The sequence below is a fragment of the Hemiscyllium ocellatum genome, chromosome 19 (genome assembly GCF_020745735.1).
Source record: "Hemiscyllium ocellatum isolate sHemOce1 chromosome 19, sHemOce1.pat.X.cur, whole genome shotgun sequence".
Classification (NCBI taxonomy): domain Eukaryota; kingdom Metazoa; phylum Chordata; class Chondrichthyes; order Orectolobiformes; family Hemiscylliidae; genus Hemiscyllium; species Hemiscyllium ocellatum.
In genome coordinates, this window is record NC_083419.1 from 14,473,874 (window position 1) to 14,494,674 (window position 20,801).

The window sequence follows — 20,801 nt, forward strand, 5'->3', positions numbered from 1 at the left end:
AAGCCTTTTTTCCATTAGCACACTTCATTTAGTTGGAATCTTAGTCATTACATTTGTCCCGAGTGCTGCTACCCCTGCTTCCCTCAGGTGAAGAAACAATAACCCTAATACCAGGAAGGTGAAGGGGAAAAAAAAGTGTGGTGTTGGTAATTGATGGTTTTAAGAGCCCATGACTTAAGACAGTCATGGCGCACCTGATTCAGATTGAGGATGGTGGACCTAGACCTAGACCTTCTTGCTGCTCTTTAAGGCTTTTTGGTACAGATGTCTCATTTCAGACAAATTATGTAATCAGTGCTGCCATTTTCACCCTAGTCCTGGTGCAACCAACCTCACCCAAATGATAACCAAAGTTAAAGGGAAAAAATTTTTTAAAATAGGTCATAACATCCACCCAAATTTAAAGTGAGTTAACACGTTTGGTTGCAAGCATATCAGAATCCCTACAGTGGAAGGCAGCACTGACCTTTGTCTCAAGGGAAGGTGAAGGCCAAGTGGTATCACCATAAGACCAATCCAGAGACCCAGATAATGTCCTGGGGACCCAGGTTCAAATGAGAGCAAGTGTGAGCCTGCCACTGATCAAAATCGTATGTCAAAGCTAGGAATACTGTGACAAGTAACTCACCTGACAGAGGGAAAAAAAGCTTATCCATTATCAACAAGGCCCAAGTCAGGAGTCTGATAGAATTCTCCCAATTTGCCTGGATGAGTGCAGTTCCAACACTTGCTGCTTTGTTCTAGATGGTGTCAAGCTTCCTGCTTAACTAGCACTGTATCCACCACTCAGTAACAAGTGTTAACTGCAGAAAATTCAAAAATGATCCTCAGACAGCACCTTCCAAATAACTTCCACCCACAGCAAGGGCAGCAGATATGGAAACACCACTTCCTTCAGATCCTCTTCAATCCACTCACCGTTCCAACTTGAAACATCGCTGCTCCTTCACTGTTGCTGGGTCAAAATCCTGGAACTCTCCCAAATGAGATCTCCCATCAGGTAGACTGGAGTGGTTTGAGAAGGCAGCTCACCACCACCAAGGGACAATCAATAAATGCCAGTCAGCCAGCAACACCACAGCCCACAAAGAATTAGAATTGTATCCAAGTGGAGAGAAAAAAAAAGTGACCAGTGATGTTCCACAGGGATCAGTACTGAAGCCAGTGTTCGTGATTACAATGATCTGGAAGAGGATATGGCTGGTCTGATCAGTCAGTTTGCAGATGACAAAGCTTGGTGGAGTAGCAGAAAGCATGGGGGACTGTGAAAGAATACGGACAATATACAGACTGGAGAGTTGGGTGGAGAAGTAGTGACAGATGGAGTTCAATCCAGAAAAAAAGATGCATTTTGGAAAGTCTAATTCTACAGCCAACTATACAGTTAAACAGAAGAGCCCTGGGGAAAATTGTACCTTGAAGGTGGAGAAGAGTGATCAAGGTTGCACTTGGTATGCTTGCCTTCATCAGAACTGGGTATTGAATAAAAGAGCTGGCAGGTCATGTTAAAACTGTACAAGACTATGGTTCAGCCACATTTAGAATACTGTGATAATGTGGTGACCAGAACTGTACAAAGGATGCAGATGCTTTGGAAAGGGTACAGAAGGTTTCCAAGGATGGTGCCTGGTATGGAAGGTGCTAGCTATGAAGAGAGCTCGAGTAGGTTAGGATTGTTTTCAATTGAAAAAGAAAATTGGGGGGGGGGGGGGGGGGGGGGGGGGTTGGGGGTTGAGGGGGCACAGACAGTAGAGGCAGGCAGAGTAGATTCATTTAAGAAGCATCTGGACAGACACACGTAGGCAGGGAGCAGAGGGATATAGATGCTTAGGAACTGGGCAACAGGTTTAGACAGTGGATTTGGATCGGTTCGGGCTGAAGGGCCTGTTCCAGGGCTGCAAACTTTGTTTTTTGTCCAGACCTCAGACCATGGCTAATCCACCCAACTTAGACATCCCAGACATTACGGGGCTGTGCTAAACTGCCTATCACTTAACCTACAGGGGGAAACTCAGCACCCAGAAAGCTCCAGTCACTCAAAGCTAGAATCAAACCCAGGTCCCCGTGCTACGGAGGTAAGCACTAAGCCAGTTACCCTCATCAGGGCAAACATTTTGTAACTTTAAATCCAGATTGCATGCAATATCAAAAGATCACTCAGCCATGGTAAGTGACAGCCTAGATGTATGGCATGCATTTATAAATGACTTCAGGTGGTTGTAGGGTAGGAGCAGATGGAATACCCCACTGGACAATCCAATACCTAAAGCTTTAGAAAGATGGATTAACACTGGGAAATAGGAAAGTGGGATGTAATTTCAACCAGAGTGCTCAATTTGTGGAGACGATTAAAGAGAATTCTAGCTTACATCCAGTGTTAAATGCTCTACAGAAGGCTCTGAAACCCAAATAGACCAAAATATCAAATTTTACAAAGGTGATTCCAAATAAAAATATAACTGTATTGGCAAATTTAGATTTGCACATTTATAGATCAGCAAGGCCACAATACAGCAGTCAAGCTTCTGATCAAAACCAGAAGTTATAGGCCCCTCCTGGTGGCTCAGACAATGTGGAATTTCAAAAATGGTTCAACAACACAGCAACTGGAGATAAGCATAGTTTGACACAGAAGGGGGGGGTAAGCTATTAAGACAGACCTTAATACACTGAACAATTTTTCAATATTTCAGACCCTTTGGGACAGCTAACTCAAATGGGCAAATAGCAAACAAGGAGGTCAAGCTTAAATCTAACATTGAAAAAATCTCAGTACAAACTGCAACCGGAGGTTCCTGGATATTTGTAAAATCCAAATTAGTTCAATAAACTCAGCCTGCTTACATGCTTAGGGGGATCAGTTTACAAAGACACCTAAGTGACTGCTGCACATGGATAGCAGCGAGTTGAGGGGTGTGTAGGTTATTTTACATTAGGATTAAACCGCAGCACAACATTGGTGAGCCAAAGGGCCTGTTCTGTGCTGTACTTTATGTTCTAAGGCAGACAGAGACAATAAGGACATGCAATCTTGCCAGGGAGTCAAGTTAACATGCTGCCGATTTTCACTCAATGTTCATTTATGAAGGGCCAAAGTCAGTAGCTGGTGTAGTCAAATGTCAATACAGCATCCAATGGCAACTTAAAAGTCAACTTTAAGAATGAAGTATCTTCTATGTATATAAAGCATGGATGTCACAAGTGTTTCATACCATAGCAAGGTGAATTGAAAACGAGAGAGAAAGACCTGGATAAAGATTTTCAATAAAGTACTTCTGAAAGTCACTTATGGAAAATAGAACACAAGAGAATCCATCTTCAAATTACTTTCTTTCCATCAATCACGGCTCAAGCAGCACAATATTGGCCTTGAGCTCAGAGGTCATTGTGCTGAAGTTGAAATGAGTCAAAAGAAAAAAAAAAGAGACATTCCAATGCAGCACTGAAGGAGTTGTGAATTACCATGGAGATTAAATTACAGCTCCATCTAGATGTAAGACAAAAAAAAAATCACATGTTTAGAGCAGGGACATATCTCACACCCTGCCTCATAACAGGTGGGAAGGATGCTGTCATATTGCTCTGCACAAGTTAGCTGTTTCACTTTTGTACTCATTCCAACAAAAGCTTCACTTCAGAAGTCTAATCACTTTAGCAAGTCTTATGGCATGAAAGATACTAACTTTCAAGTATTATTTTCATAAGACACTGCTAGACTTAGTGGACAGGTAGGAGGAAATCCTGTGGGACTGGATTTAAATGTATTTGGAAAGGCAAGGAGCAATTAGGGATAGACAACATAGCTTTGTGGGGGAGAAAGTGTGTCTCAGTTTTTTGAAGAACAAAGGATTGAGGTAGTCAGCAGATGTGATCTATATGGACTTCATAGACATTTGACAAGGTTCCTCATGTTAGGCTGATTATCAATGTTAGATCACATCAAATATAGGGAGAACTAGCTACTGGATACAGAACTGGTTCAACAAAGGTAGAAGACAGAGGATAGTAGAGGATAGACAGAAGAGTGTTTCAGACTGGAAAACAGTGACCAGTGTACCAGTAGGATCAGTGCTTGGTCTGTTGCTTTATCATTTAAGTAAGTGATGAAATGCAAACATAGAAGGTATAGTTAGCAAGTTTACAGATGACACTAAACTTGGAAGTGTAGTGGACAGCAAAGAAGGTTACCTCAATACATTAAAATGGGGCACGGAGTGGCATATGGATTTTAATTTAGGTAAATGAGATGCTGCATTTTGCAAAGACATATCAAATCAGGACTCACACCTAGATGGTAAAGTCCTGGGGAGTGTTGCCAAACAAAGACCTTGGAGTGCAGGCGCATAGTTCCTTGAAAAAGTGGAGATACAATAGTGAAGACAGTGTAAATATGCTTTCTTTTATTGATCAGTGCACTGTGCATAGGAGTTGGGAAGTTATGTTGCAGCTGTATAGGACATTGCATTTAAATTTTCTCCTATAGCAGGGAGACCAGCTATTGGTGACACTTGAAAGGGTTCAGAAAATGTTTACAAGGATACTGCCAGAATTGGAAGGTTTGAGCTACGGAGGCGCTGAACGGCCTAATTTGTGCTCCTATCATGCCTGCTGTTTCTCAACATCATTTTCCTTTGTTACTCTTGATCTCCAAGAACCCCTCAGTCTTGGATATACTCACAATAACCTGGCCTCCACAGGCTGTGACAATGAATTCCAAGATTCACCACACTGATGAAGTTTATTTTTTGTTTAAAAAAGTCTTCATTTTAAGGTTGTGCCCTCAGGTCCTAGTCTCCCCTACCAACAGGGGCATCTTTGCAAGATCTACCATCCAGGCCATTCAGTACTTATTTTCAATTAGATGTCCCTCACCCTTGTGAAGTCAGTCAAGTATAAACCCAGAGACTTCAAACATTCAAATGTTTTTCATTCTGGGACCATTGTAAACCTCCTGAGGACACTCCAGGCCAATACATCCTCCTGGAGATATGGGGCCCCAAGTAGCACACAATACTCCAAATATAGTCTGACTAGAGCCTCAGAAGTACATCCCTGCTTTTATATTCAAGTCCTCAAAATAAATGCCATCATTGTACACTTGCAGATTGTTAGGAAAGCAGATGCAGAGAGAATTCTCGACTACAACTCAAATCTTTGCACTTCAGGCTTCTGAATTTTTCACCAATTTAGAAAACAATCCAGGCCTCTATTCTTCATACCAAAGTGCATGACTTCACTTTCCCATATTGTACTCCATCTGCCATTTCTTTGCTTTTGCTAACCTATCTAAATCCTTCTGCAGCCTGTGTTTTGATGCTACCTGCCTCCCTACCTATCTTCATTTCACCTAGAGACTTAGCCAGAATGCCCTCAGTTTTTACATCTAGATCAATAAAGTTATGGCCCCAGAGTCTTGCAGAACACCATTTGTCACCCATAAGGGCTCTTTCATTCCCCACTTTCTGCATTCAGCCAAAGTTGTTCATGCTAGCACCTTGAAGCCCAGGTAGACAACATCCATTGGCTCTCCTTGGTCTAACCTGCTCAGTTATACTAAGAATTTAGCAGATTTCAGGCAGGACCTTCCCTTGATGAAACAATGCTGACTACAGACTTTAAACCATCAGAAATCTCAACTTTCACAATTGATTCTGGGATTTTTCTCATGAGAGGGGTTAGGCTAAAATCAGTCTGTAATTTTCCATCTGCCTTCCTCCCTTTTAAAGGGGGAGTCATGTTAGCAGTTTGTCCCCTCCGAAACCCTCCTAATTCTAGGAATTCCTGAAGGATTACAACTAACATCTCTGCTATCTCCTTTAGAATGCTGGGGTGTAGTCCACCTTTAGGCCAGTTTTTTTTTGAAAAAGCATCTTCTCGGTGATGGCCACCATAGTCAGCTCTGCCCCCAACAATTCAAGAGTGAGGGATATTACATCCTCCACTGTGAAGATAAATTCAGTTCCTCAGCCACCTCCTTCCCAGTAGTCTCCAGCATTTTTCAGCAGCCCAGTGCCCATTTTTACCTTTTAGATATAAAGGGAACTTAGTTCTTTATATTACTGGCTAGCTTACCTTCATTTAAATCTTCTTTTTGTTGCCACCCTCTTGGTCTTTAAGCTTCCCCACTGCCCCTCACCACATTATATTTCTCTTGCTTTTATACTATCGGATTTTGATAGTTGGCCACAGTTACAACATCCTCCTTTTTACAGCAGAGAATCATCCTGAGTAATTCAGGAAATTCCTCCCTGAAACACAGCTTTAAGCTGTAAATACCATTACCTCTGATTTTATCTTCTCCCTCAAATTGCAGAGAAAATCCAATCAGATGGCCACCACCTAAGAGAGCTTAAGGTGAAGGAATCCTTATCAAGAAAGCCTCATTGCAAAATATGAAATCCAGCATTGCCTATTCCCTAGCAATAGGCAGGGGCTGTTTTTCCATACAGCAGAGGCAGAGGGGTGACCTTAAAGGAGATTTATAAAATCATGAGTCATGGATTGGGTAAATAGACATCTTTTCCTTCGGGCGAGTCCAAAACTAGATAGCACAGGTTTAAAAAAGATCTAAAGGGGCAATTTTCTACAGAGGGTGGTATGTATGAAATGAGCTGCCAGAGGAAAGGGGTGGAAGCTGGTACAACATTTAAAAGGGCGAGAGGGATGGGTATACGAAAAGTGTTGAGGGATATGGGCCAAAATGCTGAAATATGACTAGATTAAAGAGCATCTGGTCAGCTTAGAGTTCGACTGAAGGGTCTGTTTCTGTGCTATCTGACAGACCTTGTTCTGAAATTTCCACCATAAATCCCTCATCTCCTATATAGCTTCAAGAAGAAAAACCACCAAGAGAAACGAACCATGTACTAAAGTTGCGCAATAGCTCAAAATGGTCAACCCTTTTAAAAAAAAAGGAAAATAATTGTTCCTCCTCCAGCTCGCATCAAGTTATTAGAACACTGTTGCAAGCCCAAGTGTTAGCATGGCAGCAAGGGGATTTAGTGAAATGGCAAGCAATTTAGGTCAAAAGATTTTCTACTGACAGTCACCCAGTCTGCATTTGGCTTTGCCAAATGAAGGAGATTGCACCACAAGCAAATAGGATAAATTGCTAGTAGTGCAAGTTAAACACTGCTTCAACTGGAAGGTGGTGGTAAATGGTCAAGTCTTATATCTGCAAAAGACCAGGAAGATGCCATGTGGCACCAGATATAGCAGTGTCATCTGATCATCCATCTGATTTCTCTTTCAAGCTTTACTTTGTATTGGAAGCTAGGATGTCCATCAGTATTCACTATAAATCCATTGATTATTTCTAGCTTAGCTCAATTAGAATCTTAGATTCCTGCAATGATTCTATTCCAAATCTCCCAGTTTCTCCAGCTCTAACTATTTAGACAGTGCTACAGTCTAGCAGGATGCCTGACATGTCCTCCTTTTCTCCCAACCCCTTGCCACATCACAATTGACAGCCCTCAACTGTATCCAAAACATCTCCTGCACTCTGCGCTCACAAAACAGCAATAAAAGTTCCCTGATCACATTCCACCAACGCCCATATTAGAGATGTCCATCCTCTGCAACTTCCAGCTCCTTCATGATACCAAAACCACTGACAGGATTCTATTTTTATATTTGGCATAACCAGACAGGCTGGATAGCCTTTGTGCAAGACACTTTCACTAAGTGACAGTTTCCTCTTTCCTCTTTCTCCCCCCCCCCCCCACCAACCAAGGTTGCTTACCTTGGCAACAAGCCACTTCACTAAACATGCTGGGCTGGCTAAAGCGCCAATGTTGCTTAAATGGAAGCTGGAGGACCACTTCACTTTCCACTTAGAGCACGATCTCCATGTTCCATTTTCTTGGATTTTATCCTCACCTGCAAGTTGGTGATCTCAGTCTTACTCAACAGAATGGACCCACATTCTCCTTTTCACAGCTTTTGCTTCCACCCATTTTACATCTTTATTGCTATCACCACCACTTTTGTCCTGGGTATCCTCTGTTCCACAGACTTTTTGGCTATCGCACAAGACTCCAGCTTTCCAACCCCTAGCAATTATGAAGAGTCATTTGAATTCCAAACAAACTGAGCCACAGATGTTATCAGTTTCTCCAGCACTCCATGTCTGATTTCCATCATTTATAGTATGCTGCATTTAGTAACCTGAAAGGTTCAAAAGTATACTTGTGCTGAAAAACTTATTTATCAAAATTTGAAGTGCTTGACAATTAGGTCTTGCTCATTATTCTAACCTAGGGAACCTTTTCATAAAGCTGGGGGGGGGGGGGGGGGGGGGGAAGAAGAGGAGGGAGGAAAGGTCCAAACTTCAAAATATATAGAGTTGGGCCAAAAGGTTCCCATTTTATACGACAGACATGAATTGCCTGCAGGAGCAAATAGATCAATGATGTCAGTTAAAATTCTCTGCACTGAAAGCTGCAGACTTTGACAATGAGGTGCAATTCAGTGAAGCAGTGTTCATTGTACTTTTTACAGAAGACTGCCAGCTTTCTTACAAATCCATATGATAAACACGAGTTAACAGTCAGAGGTTACTTTTCTGCTTGGTTGCACACAATGCCCAAAATACTGAAAATTTCAAAGCCAAGCCAGCTCAAAGTAGAGTAGGAACAAACTTAAAATTGGAACCAAAAATCTTAAATTCTGAAGGTTCAATTACAAAACCTTGTAGAAACCATTTGCACATCTTAGATCAGTAACTGTTTTCCTCCATTATCCCAATCAAATCAAACTTCACACATTGATGGAAAAATTGTATAATCCTTTATATAAAAAAGGAATTCAGTACTTAAGACTTTGCATCATGCAAAATACAAAATTGTGTCAGTGCAGAAAGTATGGTGATAGGTCAATCAACAAAATCTCATTCATTAGCAGCCAGTTAGTGTAAAGTCTTCCTAAGAAAAACTGTTTTTTCTTTAAGAGAAGCTCCCTCAAATTGTTAAGATACAGCAACCTGTCAAGAAAAACTTAACCCATAAAATCAAAAAGCTCCTGACCTAGTAAAAAACCAGCCAAGTATTTCAGAAAAGTAGTAGAACAAGCAGTTACCTCAAATGATTAGAATTTCAAATACATCAGAACACTGAGCACAAAGCTTCTTAAAAGTCCTCAAATAATTTAAAGACACCCCAGATACATTAACAAAGCAACTTTACTACATGCCTGTGTCATGGTATACTCTAACCAAATTTGAATCAGGCTTGCAATGTATTAATTTTCCACTGCTGTTCATGAGCATGACAGCAGTGGATAGATCAGATAATGATATGGACAGGCCTACTTCAATTATTAATTAAGTGGATTGAAGCAAACAGGCCAGCAGCAGATTCAGGTTGATGACATTAATGGTCAAGAAGCAAGTCATTTCATTGGTTTTTAGTACTTGCGCAAAAACAATTATTGATTAAAATGCATTAGCTATTACCTGGCTAGAGTACTTTTTGAAGATGAATAGCTGGAGCTAGATCTTCAAGATGAAAGCTATACTGCAATGAATCCAATCTGCAGTAGGTCTACATTATAAAGTAGAAAAAAAAAAGAGAATTTTTAACAAGTGCAGCTTTGGGGATTTTAAGTTTTCCCCTGTAAATCTAAATATTAGGATTGCATAATCCCCATATTTGGGAATTCAAGAGTTCAGAAATTACTAACACTTGTACTTCAAGTTTTAGAATTCAAAATCCATTACTTCAATAACTTTCCCATGCTTTGGTAAAAGTCACAAATAAAACAAATTTCTGACTGCTGTCTAGTGAAAACCCTTAAATTGGCATAGTGGGTTTTACAATTTGAAATTTGCTTGTCCCAAGTTTTGCAACCAATTGCTTCACATGAAATTGACTTCAGACTTCACCTTTGCTCCGCTGCTCATGTTCACTTCACAGGTATACAGTGCACCTGTCTTCCAGACACTTTCCTTCAGCAGAGCCAAAGTTCAATGCAACTCAAAACAGATCTGAAGACCAGACAAGCTAGGATCCCAATTAGCAATCTTTCAACTGGAAGAATACTACATAGTTAGAGATGCTGGGTAAAAGTAAATCTCAAAACTTGCCTTCATTACAATTACAATGCAATGTTATTGTGAGTGTGAGTTTATGGCTTTGTAATCCAGTTTTGTTACGTGGCAAAGTCAGACAAGTTTTTGGTATGATTACTATGCTATGTGGGTGGTAAAAATATTTGATTTTAATAGAGATAAGAGGGAAGGAACAGTAAAAGCTCTTGCTCCTCATTACTATGAAGTGACTCCTAACTAAAATAGGAAACATGGTGCAGTCAATGTGCCAAAGTGGTATTGATTGTGATCTCTGTTCAAGACTGGTTAATGAAAAACAAAGGCAAGACAAATTTGTTCTTCCACAGATGGAATAAAACTGGCAAGATTATTATTTGCTGTTCACTCCCAATTTGACTTTGAACTACATGGATTCCTCAATCATTTCAGAAGGCAGCTTGGAATCATTGTGAAGGGGCTTGAGGTCACATGTAGAGCAGACCAGTAAGAAACAAAGATTTATCTAAGAGGCTAGTGATCCAGGCAGATTTTTTAATAAAAACAAAAGCTGTTGAGGCTAACTTTCAGCTTAGATTTCTTGCAAATTAAGCTCAAAACTCCAAACAGCTGTCAAGGTGGGAACTGAACTCTTGTTACATCACCCAAAGAGGAGAATCGACGTTTCAGGCATGAGCCTTTTTTCAGGGCTCATGCCCAAAATGTCAATTCTCCTGCTCTTTGGATGCTGCCTGACCTACTGTGCTTTTCCAGCAACACATTTTCAGCTCGGATCTCCAGCATTTGCAGTCCTCACTTTCTCCTCTTGTTACATCAGCCCAGGACTCAGGATTACAAGTCTAAAAGAAAAGATATTACTATGGTGTGATTGTCTCTCCAGTAGAAGGGAACAGGATTAAAACTCTTGAATGTGACCACTTAAAGATTTGATAATCAATGAATATCTAAAATCACTCATTTAAAACAAAAATTTAATCTAACAGCTTAACAGCAATGACAACTGCCAGCTTACCTTCAAAAGCTTGCACTGTGGCACATCCTAATGAAAGCAATGTAAACACTGACCCATATCAAAAAGAAAATTCTCAAACCAGACAAATTGCATAAAGTGTGCAATTTGGCTTCAATGAAACGATTTGCCAATTGCAATTTAAAGTCAAAAAACACTGCTGCTGCAAATCTGACAAGAGTACTGGAAATATTTTGCAGGCTGGGCAGCAACTGTAGGAAGTTGATACAGGATGATTTAACACTTCAGGACACTTAATGACCCAAATATCTTCAACATTTGTTTTCATTTCAGTTTTTAATTAAGCTTTCAGCCATACTGGGAACATTTTTTCAACCACTCCAAACTAATGGTTTTGCAGCTAGAAACAGATGAAGGCAAGATCTCTCTCAACAATATGCTACAGGTTTTGTAAAAAGTGCCAAGACCAAGATGACTTCTGCTGCTGGCACTAGTACCCCCACTTGATATTCAAATGCACTTGGGGCTGGATTATCAAACTCCAAATGTATTCCTTTCCTTCAGTTAGAAATAACATTGGGCAAAATCACTAAAATGAAAAAGTGATCCCAAAGTGACCAATCACCAGTGTTAGTATGAACTCAAAACTGCACAAACCATACATGCAATTAGTCAGATGTACAGCACAGAGACCAACTCACCCATACCGACCAAATATTCCAACCTCATCTAGCCCCATTTGCCAACACAAGGCCCATTTCCCTCAAATGCTTCCTATTCATATACCCACCCAGATGCCTTTTGAATGTTGCACTTGTCCCAGCCTTCACCACTTCCTGATCAATCTTTCACTTTACCACAAATTTGCTGCCACAGCAACCAGTCCCAAGTTAGAGAAGTCTTGCATTTCAGTTGTTATCACCAACATCCAAGAGATCCTGCCTCAAGAAACAATTGAGAACAGGGTACCAAAAAAAGAGGGAAATAATTAGGGAGAGAAATTCAGGAGTATGGAAAGTGGGACAAGGATGACCAAACACTGCATGACCAACAGGGAGACACTTATTGAAATAAACAGAACATTTTTCAGAATTAAAAATGTCCCTTTTTGGTTACATCTATGACAACTAAATTTACATTTGATAGGGCTCAGCGTAGAAGTTGTGACAGGTGAAAGACATGTGCCAAACTTCCTGCTCAGTGCCCACATAACCACAATGTAAAACGTAATAGTCTGAAAGAAACATCTGCAAAACCTAGTATTGCTGACAGCATCTTTTGGTTACCATCAATAGAAGGAATCCCTGCTTCTCAGGGTATGCATTGCATCCTGTCTTTGCTTCTAACAGCACTGACTTATTGGCCATGATAAAAACAACAATGTAGCAAATAATGGAGAAAGGGACATAGCCTATTGTAGTAGGGGCTGATGTGAATGGTTAAGTGTATTATAAAAAACTGAAAACTTTAGATGGAATCACTTTCAAAATTTATCAGCAGCTGTATTCTTGAATCAAACATGTGACTTTGAATTTCAAAAGTTAAACCTGGGCCTGCAGAAGTCATGCATGCCAACTTTCACATTATTCAAATACATCCTACTCACTTATCCCAGGTCAGTGACTGAGTTGGACCAGCTTTTCCCTACTTTGTTATCCCCATCCAAAATCCTGATAAGTATGCAATCCTCTCTTCTGGAGAAACTTCTACGATATTGGAATCTACATGAATGACTACTGAATGGTATGTTGGTTGGAGACTAACAAAAGTCAAATACAAATGTGAATCCCTTCAAAATGATTAGGGTTAATACAGGTAAAAAAAAGTTAATTGCAATCAACTCAGGGTTTATTTACATTAGGGAATGCTTGAACTTGTTTTCAAAAGCCTCAAATGGCCTAGTTTTTTTTTGTAAGTGATAAATACTGCTACTTTCAGTGCAGGCTGTAATTGCTAGACCCTAATTTAAGCTTAGTTAAAAAATTAGATCCCCAGAATACAGGCAATACATACAGCGTGGCTTGCAAAACTATTTCAATGCAAGTATAAACATGCAAATTACAGCTAAACAAGTTTGATGAAAATCAGCTTTAATACCATGGAGGCTAAAAGGTTATTTTAATAGAAAAATATTTAGAGATCTCAATTTTAACATGTTCTTTAAACCTGCAAACAATCTTCTTCAGACTATGACAAACAGCTTGAACGTCAAGTTATGCGATAACAGTTATTTGCAGGAAAGAGGCTTGGTTATCACATAAGAGGTTAACCCAAGGCACCTGGTACCATGAAAAGGGCGCACAAAAGAAAAGATTTTTGTTAATCCCAAAATGTCTGGATAAGCAAATAATCAAACATAGGTAGACCAGTCAACTTGCTGCAATGAGTTGGCCCACCATTGAATATTTGTGCAGTGCGGCCATGCTTCTGAATATCAAACTTTAGCCGCCATTTACAAGAAAAATCAACGTCCCTATTCTGCAAATACTGTTCCCAATCAGGAGTGAACTTAGCCACAGTTTAGTTGGAGTCGGATGGTCCTCGTGTGTGATCAGTGACCGATGGCGCAACACCTTCCGGCAAAAGTAGCCTATTTCTAGACAGGAGGAAGAGTGGCACTACAAAAACAGATTAAAACCAATAAAACCCAACCGATTCCCTATCCGAAAAGATTTCTATAAACACTGAACTCTATTTAAACATTCCCCGGAACAGACCACGTGCTTGGTTAGCGAAAAGTCAAGTTTCTCGAGCCTTTACTCCACTCCCTTGATATGCCCATTCTCAAAATTAGCTCACCCTCAGTTGGACAGAGGTGGGCAGATATAAATCCACACTCGCATTCAACTTTCTTTCTAAACAAAAACTATGAACCACAAAACGTCTGCGCTAGCCTAGTTCCTCAGTCGTAAGGTGCTCACTGAATTTAAGACCCCTGCCCTGAAAGGGTGCCCCAGACATCCCGCGATTAATCCAGGTTTGGTCTCCCCACTAACTAGCAGCTCTTCAGAAAGCTACAATTCGTTACATGTTATTCGGAAATGTCAAATGCTAGCACCACTCTCTAGATGGCACATCTTCCTCAATAAGCGAGGCAACAGTTTTCTTATTTAGAAATGTTCAACACCTTTTCCATACCAAAGCACAAAACCTAGAAACCAGAGTCTTAAGGCTGAATGAATAGCTTGGTTCAAATCCACGTGCCTTTCGAGTCCACATTAAGCCCAACTGGGGACACTTTTCGGAACGTCATGGACAATTGTAACAAGCAAAACATCAAATAGATAGACATTATACCCTGCGCAGTCGTTTCTAATGGGGAAAATGAAAACCATAGGGTAAAAATCTTAATTTATACTGAAAGTACTTACCACACGCCAAGATCGATTATCAATGGAACCCAATACCGTATACCACCGGCACAACCACAACCCAACATCTAGTCGTTTGGGCTGAACTAGCATCGGGCCACCAACCCTGCTCAAGGATGATTCATGAAGGAACTTACGTCTTATAAATACGGATATAATTACAGACGTTGGTACAAGATGGATGATTAGAAGGATGTGAAACCGGCGCAGGTATCATAAGGGTGTTGCCATTTGATGAGGTCTGGAAGCTTTACCGAAAGAGACCGGGGGGGGGGGGGAATTCAGAACTTAGGCAATCGCACAGGTTCAAACGAGAGGTTTTTCGAAAAGTTCAAACCCGTAGCTATCTTACTGTCCCAAGTACGCGTTGAATATTCTTCCTAAAATATACCTGTTACATAATTCGATCGATTTTGCAACCCATTCGGACTCAGGATAGCAGCCTTTTGAAGCTCGGAATAAACACTTCATTTTCGCACAAGTTAGTTCCACAAGTGATCCACCAGATGGAAGTGAAAACCGGATTATTTAAAAAAAAAGACACGCGAGCCGGGGGAAACCCCGCTCATTCGTCCACTTCCAATACTAGGCGGCGGAACATGGAACCCAAATCCCACACCAGACAGGAACAGAGAGAGACAGGCAGCAGCTGTGGAGCGAGCTAGGTGGGTGAAGTGGAATCAATTTCATTCAAGGTCAAGAGAGCTCTTGGGTTTTAACTAAGAGAGCATCCGAGTTAAAAACCGAAGCTTACATTTCAGTGAAAACGGTAGTTTTAAAAAAAAAACGCATCAGACAAATATCCACAAAATTGAGGATAGACGTTTGTAAGACATGAACCCAGTAAACAAGCACAGACGATTATCTCGGATCCGTACAGCTCAGACTTCATTACAGAATGGCCTCATGCAAAACATAAGTGGCAATTTGCTTACACGGTGAAAAGGCTCGATAGGCAAACCAGCTCTAAAAGCGTACAGGTTGAAATAAAATTATATTCTCCTCATACGAGAGCGAAAGCCATACACAAAAGAGCCACGAGAGCTTACCTGGTGCAAAAAAATCCCCCTGCAGACAGCGAGACATAGAGAAGCTGAGCGCAGAGAGAGAAGAAAGAGAGAAATCCTACTAATAGAACTTTGTTTTTAAACACCCCCTCTTTTCTCCTGCTTCCAGGTCAGGACAGCCCTGGGCGGACCTGCTGCCGGCAGGGGGTGGGGGGTTCTGCCCTTTACCCTCTGACCTCCAGCCAAAAAAAATATAAACTTAACAACAACCGCAACTAAAGCGAAGAGTAGAGGCCGTCGCCGGTTTCAGTGTCACGTTGCAGCCCAAATTCAAGTATATTGGTCGCTTAGCTCGGCTTTAAAGCGAAAGGGGGGGGGGAGAGAGAGAGGGCGGTAAAGTTGAGACTATTGCCTCGAGTGAGGGCTGGCTACCTACCTCCCCCTGTCCCCTCAGCAACAGGCCAGTTCCTGACTGACCCACTTGGAGGCTGCTTCAAGCACAAGCCCCATCAATCCTGAGGCTGTTTATTAAAGGTTGGTGAGGTGGGAGGGGGGAATGTTGTTTGTGTGTGTAGGGGAGGGGTGGGGGAAATCGAGGCCTATTGCAAACAGGTGGATGAAGGAAGTCAGGCTGAACACATTAGACTAACCCGAGCAGGAGGAAGGGGCACTACCAGTTCCTTTTTTCTCTCTCCCTTTCTTAACCCCTCCCCCACTCTCTCTCTCTCTCTCTTTCACACACACACACACTCTTCCCTCCCCCCACTCAACCCGAACCCGCCGCCGGCCACGTCACGTGACTGCCGGGCCCGCCTCGCCATTGGAGAGCGAGGCCCGGCTCGTTCCGTCCGATCGCCAGCCTCCACCTCCCCGCCTTCAGGGGGCGTGGTTCCTGGAGGTCTGCGGCAGGCCGGGGGGGGCGGGGAACAACCTGACGTAATTGTTTCCATGACGTCGAGGAAGCCCCGCCCATCAGCCGCGTCGGGGCCCCGCCCTTCGCGCCGCCACCGGCACCTCTCGCGCACGCGTTGAGCGGGCTGATTGACAGCTCGTCCAACAGCCAGCCCGCCTATGCAACGCAAATCTTTGGATTTTTGCAACATTAAGTTGTCCTTTCGATCGTTGTTAACTGGCTCTGCAGAATCGACTGCTGTCCAAAATTATTAAGTCGATATCTCTGTTAATGTTTATTGCAGAATGTGGATACAGTGTGAGTGTAACATCTTGACTGTTGCAGCAATACTGACATGCTTCCCTTGATGTCAAGAATTGGAATTGGCTTATATTCCGTCTGAAGATCATAGGAAGCATTTTTAATATTACTTACAATGCTTAAAATTTACAATGGAAAGCCACAACTTTTAAAACGTACGTTTTTTGTGTCTTTGTGATTTATGTCACATCTGAAACGATAAAATATCGAAATATTTTCTTAACAAAGAAAAAGCAATGTGAGCAGACACCCTCCAGGACAGGTGCGATTTAAGCCCAAACCTTCTGACTTCCAAGTTATACACAACAACACGGTACCAAAAGAGCAGTGTTCAATGTGGAGCCCAAACCCACAGCCCCCAAGTCTCATACCAGACTGACTAAGGCAGCTAGGCATTGAATTATTTTATATGCGAACACATTAAAACTTAATAAATACCAAATGTCATGATAAAGGTTTAGAATCCCAAAGTACTTAAAAGGTATTTTTTTAAAAGGGACTGCTACTGCTAAAGTTGACTGCAAATGTAAATTTAGTGACTTACAATGTATAGTATGGATCTGAGGAATGTCACACCTAAAGAGTCAGGAAAGCTGCAACAGAAAGACTAACAAGGAAGTTAAGAGATTGACTACCTCTCTCAGCAGAAAATCATCTTCTGCAGATACGTTTGTGTTTTACCCTTCAAGGGAAATTAAGTAGTTAAAAATTGAATGCAACCCATGGTCTGGGGTGCTATTGATCTGATGTATTACTATATGGACTGGTGTGCGGTGAGGATCACAATTTGAGAACAGCCATTAAACATAACGCACTGCAGGTAAAGAAGGGAACAGTCACTGTCCTAAGTGCTGCCAGCCCATTACCTGGACAAAAGAATTTCAGCCAACCTGCAAATACTGTAAGGCAAAGATCTCAAAATTAATTGTGTAACTACCAATGTCCATGTGACCAATAATATGCAATATGAAGGCCACATGTTCTTCATGAGTAACTCTCAGACTGAGCTGTACACGTATTTTTAGACTCACTTCTTATTCCTAATCTATGTGTGGTGCATTTCTTCTCATGTTCAGTAACAAATAACTCACTGATTTGTCATGAAGCCTGGTTAAATTGGCTTCTTTAAAAGATAAATGAATTTCCTCTTGAATAAAGATATTGCAAGGGAGGGGATCATTTTTCAAATAATCTTGTTGCAAACAAACAAGGGGTCAGGTAAATTTAGAAAGGGAAATAGTTCATTCATCCTCATCCAAAAACTTCATGAGATAGAGTACCCTGTCATAACTGTAACAACTTGAGAAGCCTTATCAGGGAACTGGTTGTAACACTACATCACAGCATTTTAGGTTATAATTTAAACAAACATACAACAGTAAAGCTTCTTTTGTCATTCACATCATTCTAATTTTCAAATTTTCTGATTTGGTTTCTTTTAGATCTAAGATTCATTTTCTCTGTTTGGCAGTCTAGTTGTATGTTGAAGTCAAGTTGTGTTTTAATAAAATACAGAAAATACCAGAAATACTCAGCGTGTCTGATAGCATCTGTGGAGAGAGAAAAACATTTCAGACCACAAGTGAACAAAATGTCTCCACTCAGGAATCTACATTGTTGCTTGCGAAGAGAAATATGTCAGTCTCAAACAACTATTAAGGTACTGTAAAAACAGAATTTGAAGAAGGATCCTATTCAACTGGAAACATTGACTTTGTTTCTCTCTCCACAGATGATGAGCTTTTTCAGCACATTATCATTTTATTTCATCTTTCATTTTCAGTATCTGCGGTATTTTGATTCATCGGGGTTTGCGCTGAGTGAAAGAAAAATGTGTGCTTACAGAAACAGTAAACATAAGATTGACCTATTTTCATGCTACCTTGGGACTTGAGGACCATTTTATTGCACAGTTGACTTGTTTGGCTGAATACTACAGAGTTGAGATGATCAATATTGTCTATGATCCTTGTGGATTATGCTCTGTTTTACACAAGATTCTTTTGTTGAATATGACAATACAATTGCTGCAACATTATTACAATGCAATAGTTACTTCTGAAATGACAAGCTTGAGAAACAATCCTTGTGATGTAGTTTGTCCCTCATCTCTAGGTGATTCCACTAACTATATTAACTACACAGCAGTTATATTTTAGAAAATGCCCCAAAATGGAATGAATACAAGAAGCTGTGATGTAATTATAACATTTGGGGAGAGGGGTGGTTGTATCACTGGATTCGGTGATAAACACAGACTAAAGCATTGGGGGCATGGGTTAAAATCACGCAACAGCAGTTGGTGAGACTTAATTGATTAATAAAAATGTATTGACTGACCCTGAGATTGTTCTAATGAGTCACTCAGATGCTAACGTAATAAACTAAAACAAAGAATTGCGGATGCTGGAGATCTGAAGCACATAAAAACAGAAATTGCTGGAAAACGCAGCAGGCCTGGCAGTATCTGTGAAGAGAAAACAGAATTAATGTTTTAAGTCAAGTGACTCTTCTTCAGAACTAACAGTAGCTGGGAAAAGGTGATACTTGTGCTGATGATGGAGATGGGGAGGGAAAGAGTAAGTGGATAGTTGGAGATGGAGCCTTATGATCATAAGCTATCATTTCTGCTTCCTCCAGTAGGATGCCACCACCAGACATATATCCCACTTCCCTCCCTTAATAGCATTCCTTAGGGACCGAGTAGTTTTTATCTTCTGCTTCAGTTTTATTTTAACCAGCAGTGTTAGACAAGTGTCAGAAATTGCACACATTGCAAAATATTGGCAAAGTTCATTTTTGTGATGATCAAAAAGTCGGTTACGCAAGTGATGAGATTTGCAAAATTTTACATTAATAAATTAACTACACAAACTTGATTGAGTTTTTTGAAGAAGTGACAAAGAAGATTGATGAGGGCAGAGCAGTAGATGTGATCTATATAGACTTCAGTAAGGCGTTCGACAAGGTTCCCCATGGGAGACTGATTAGCAAGGTTAGATCTCATGGAATAAAAGGAGAACTAGCCATTTGGATACAGAACTGGCTCAAAGGTAGAAGACAGATGGTGGTAGTGGAGGGTTGTTTTTCAGACTGGAGGCCTGTGACCAGTGGAGTGCCACAAGGATCGATGCTGGGTCTTCTACTTTTTGTCATTTACGTGAATGATTTGGATGTGAGCATAAGAGGTACAGTTAGTAAGTTTGCAGATGACACCAAAATTGGAGGTGTAGTGGATTACCTCAGATTACAACAGGATCTGAACCAGATGGGCCAATAGGCTGAGAAGTGGCAGATGGAGTTTAATTCAGATAAATGCGAGGTGCTGCATTTTGGGAAAGCAAATCTTAGTAGGACTTATACACTTAATAAATAGTAAGGTCCTAGGGAGTGTTGCTGAACAAAGAGACCTTGGAGTGCAGGTTCATAGCTCCTTGAAAGTAGAGTTGCAGGTAGATAGGATAGTGAAGAAGGCGTTTGGTATGCTTTCCTTTATTGGTCAGAGTATTGAGTACAGGAGTTGGGAGGTCATGTTGCGGCTCTACAGGACATTGGTTAGGCCACTGTTGGAATATTGCGTGCAATTCTGGTCTCCTTCCTATTGGAAAGATGTTTTGAGACTTGAAAGGGTTCAGAAAAGATTGCCAAGAATGTTGCCAGGGTTGGAGAATTTGAGCTATAGGGAGAGGCTGAAAAGGCTGGGGCTGTTTTCCTTGGAGTGTCGGAGGCTGAGGGGTGACCTTATAGAGGTTTACAAAATTGTGAGGGGCATGGATAGGATAAATGGACAAAGTCTTTTCCCTGGGATTGGGGAGTCCAGAACTAGAGGACAAAGGTTTAGGGTGAGAGGGGAAAGATATAAAAGAGACCTAAGGGGCAACTTTTTCACGCACAGGGTGGTATGTGTATGGAATGAGCTGCCAGGGGATGTGGTGGAGGCTGGTACAATTGTAACATTTGGATGGGTATATAAATAGGAAGGGTTTGGAGGGATTTGGGCCGGGTGCTGGCAAGTGGGACTAGATTGGGTTGGGATATCTGGTCGGCATGGACAGGTTGGACAGAAGGGTCTGTTTTCATGCTGTACATCTCCATGACTCTACAAGAAAAATTGCATTTCTACAGCAATGTTCATGTATTTACCAGTGTACCTTCCCCTTCTTTAAAATAATGTCATTGAATTCTTGGCATCTTC

The 20,801-nt window shown here is 41.1% G+C and overlaps 1 protein-coding gene across 5 annotated transcripts in view; it reads right to left on the reverse strand.

Annotated features, from left to right (window-relative positions):
* LOC132824868 (plasma membrane calcium-transporting ATPase 1-like) overlaps positions 1 to 16,063 on the reverse strand; it is a 109,048-nt gene extending 92,985 nt beyond the window's left edge. The window contains exon 1 of one of the 5 annotated variants that reach the window (XM_060839673.1): positions 15,830 to 16,063. The gene's annotated coding sequence lies outside the window, so the exon portion shown is untranslated. Of the gene's footprint in view, positions 1 to 9,454; positions 9,543 to 14,386; positions 14,488 to 14,777; positions 15,110 to 15,435; positions 15,739 to 15,829 lie in introns of those variants that run through there. The other 4 variants (XM_060839672.1, XM_060839675.1, XM_060839674.1 and 1 more) reach the window with 4 other exon arrangements.
* Positions 16,064 to 20,801: the final 4,738 nt, after the last annotated feature.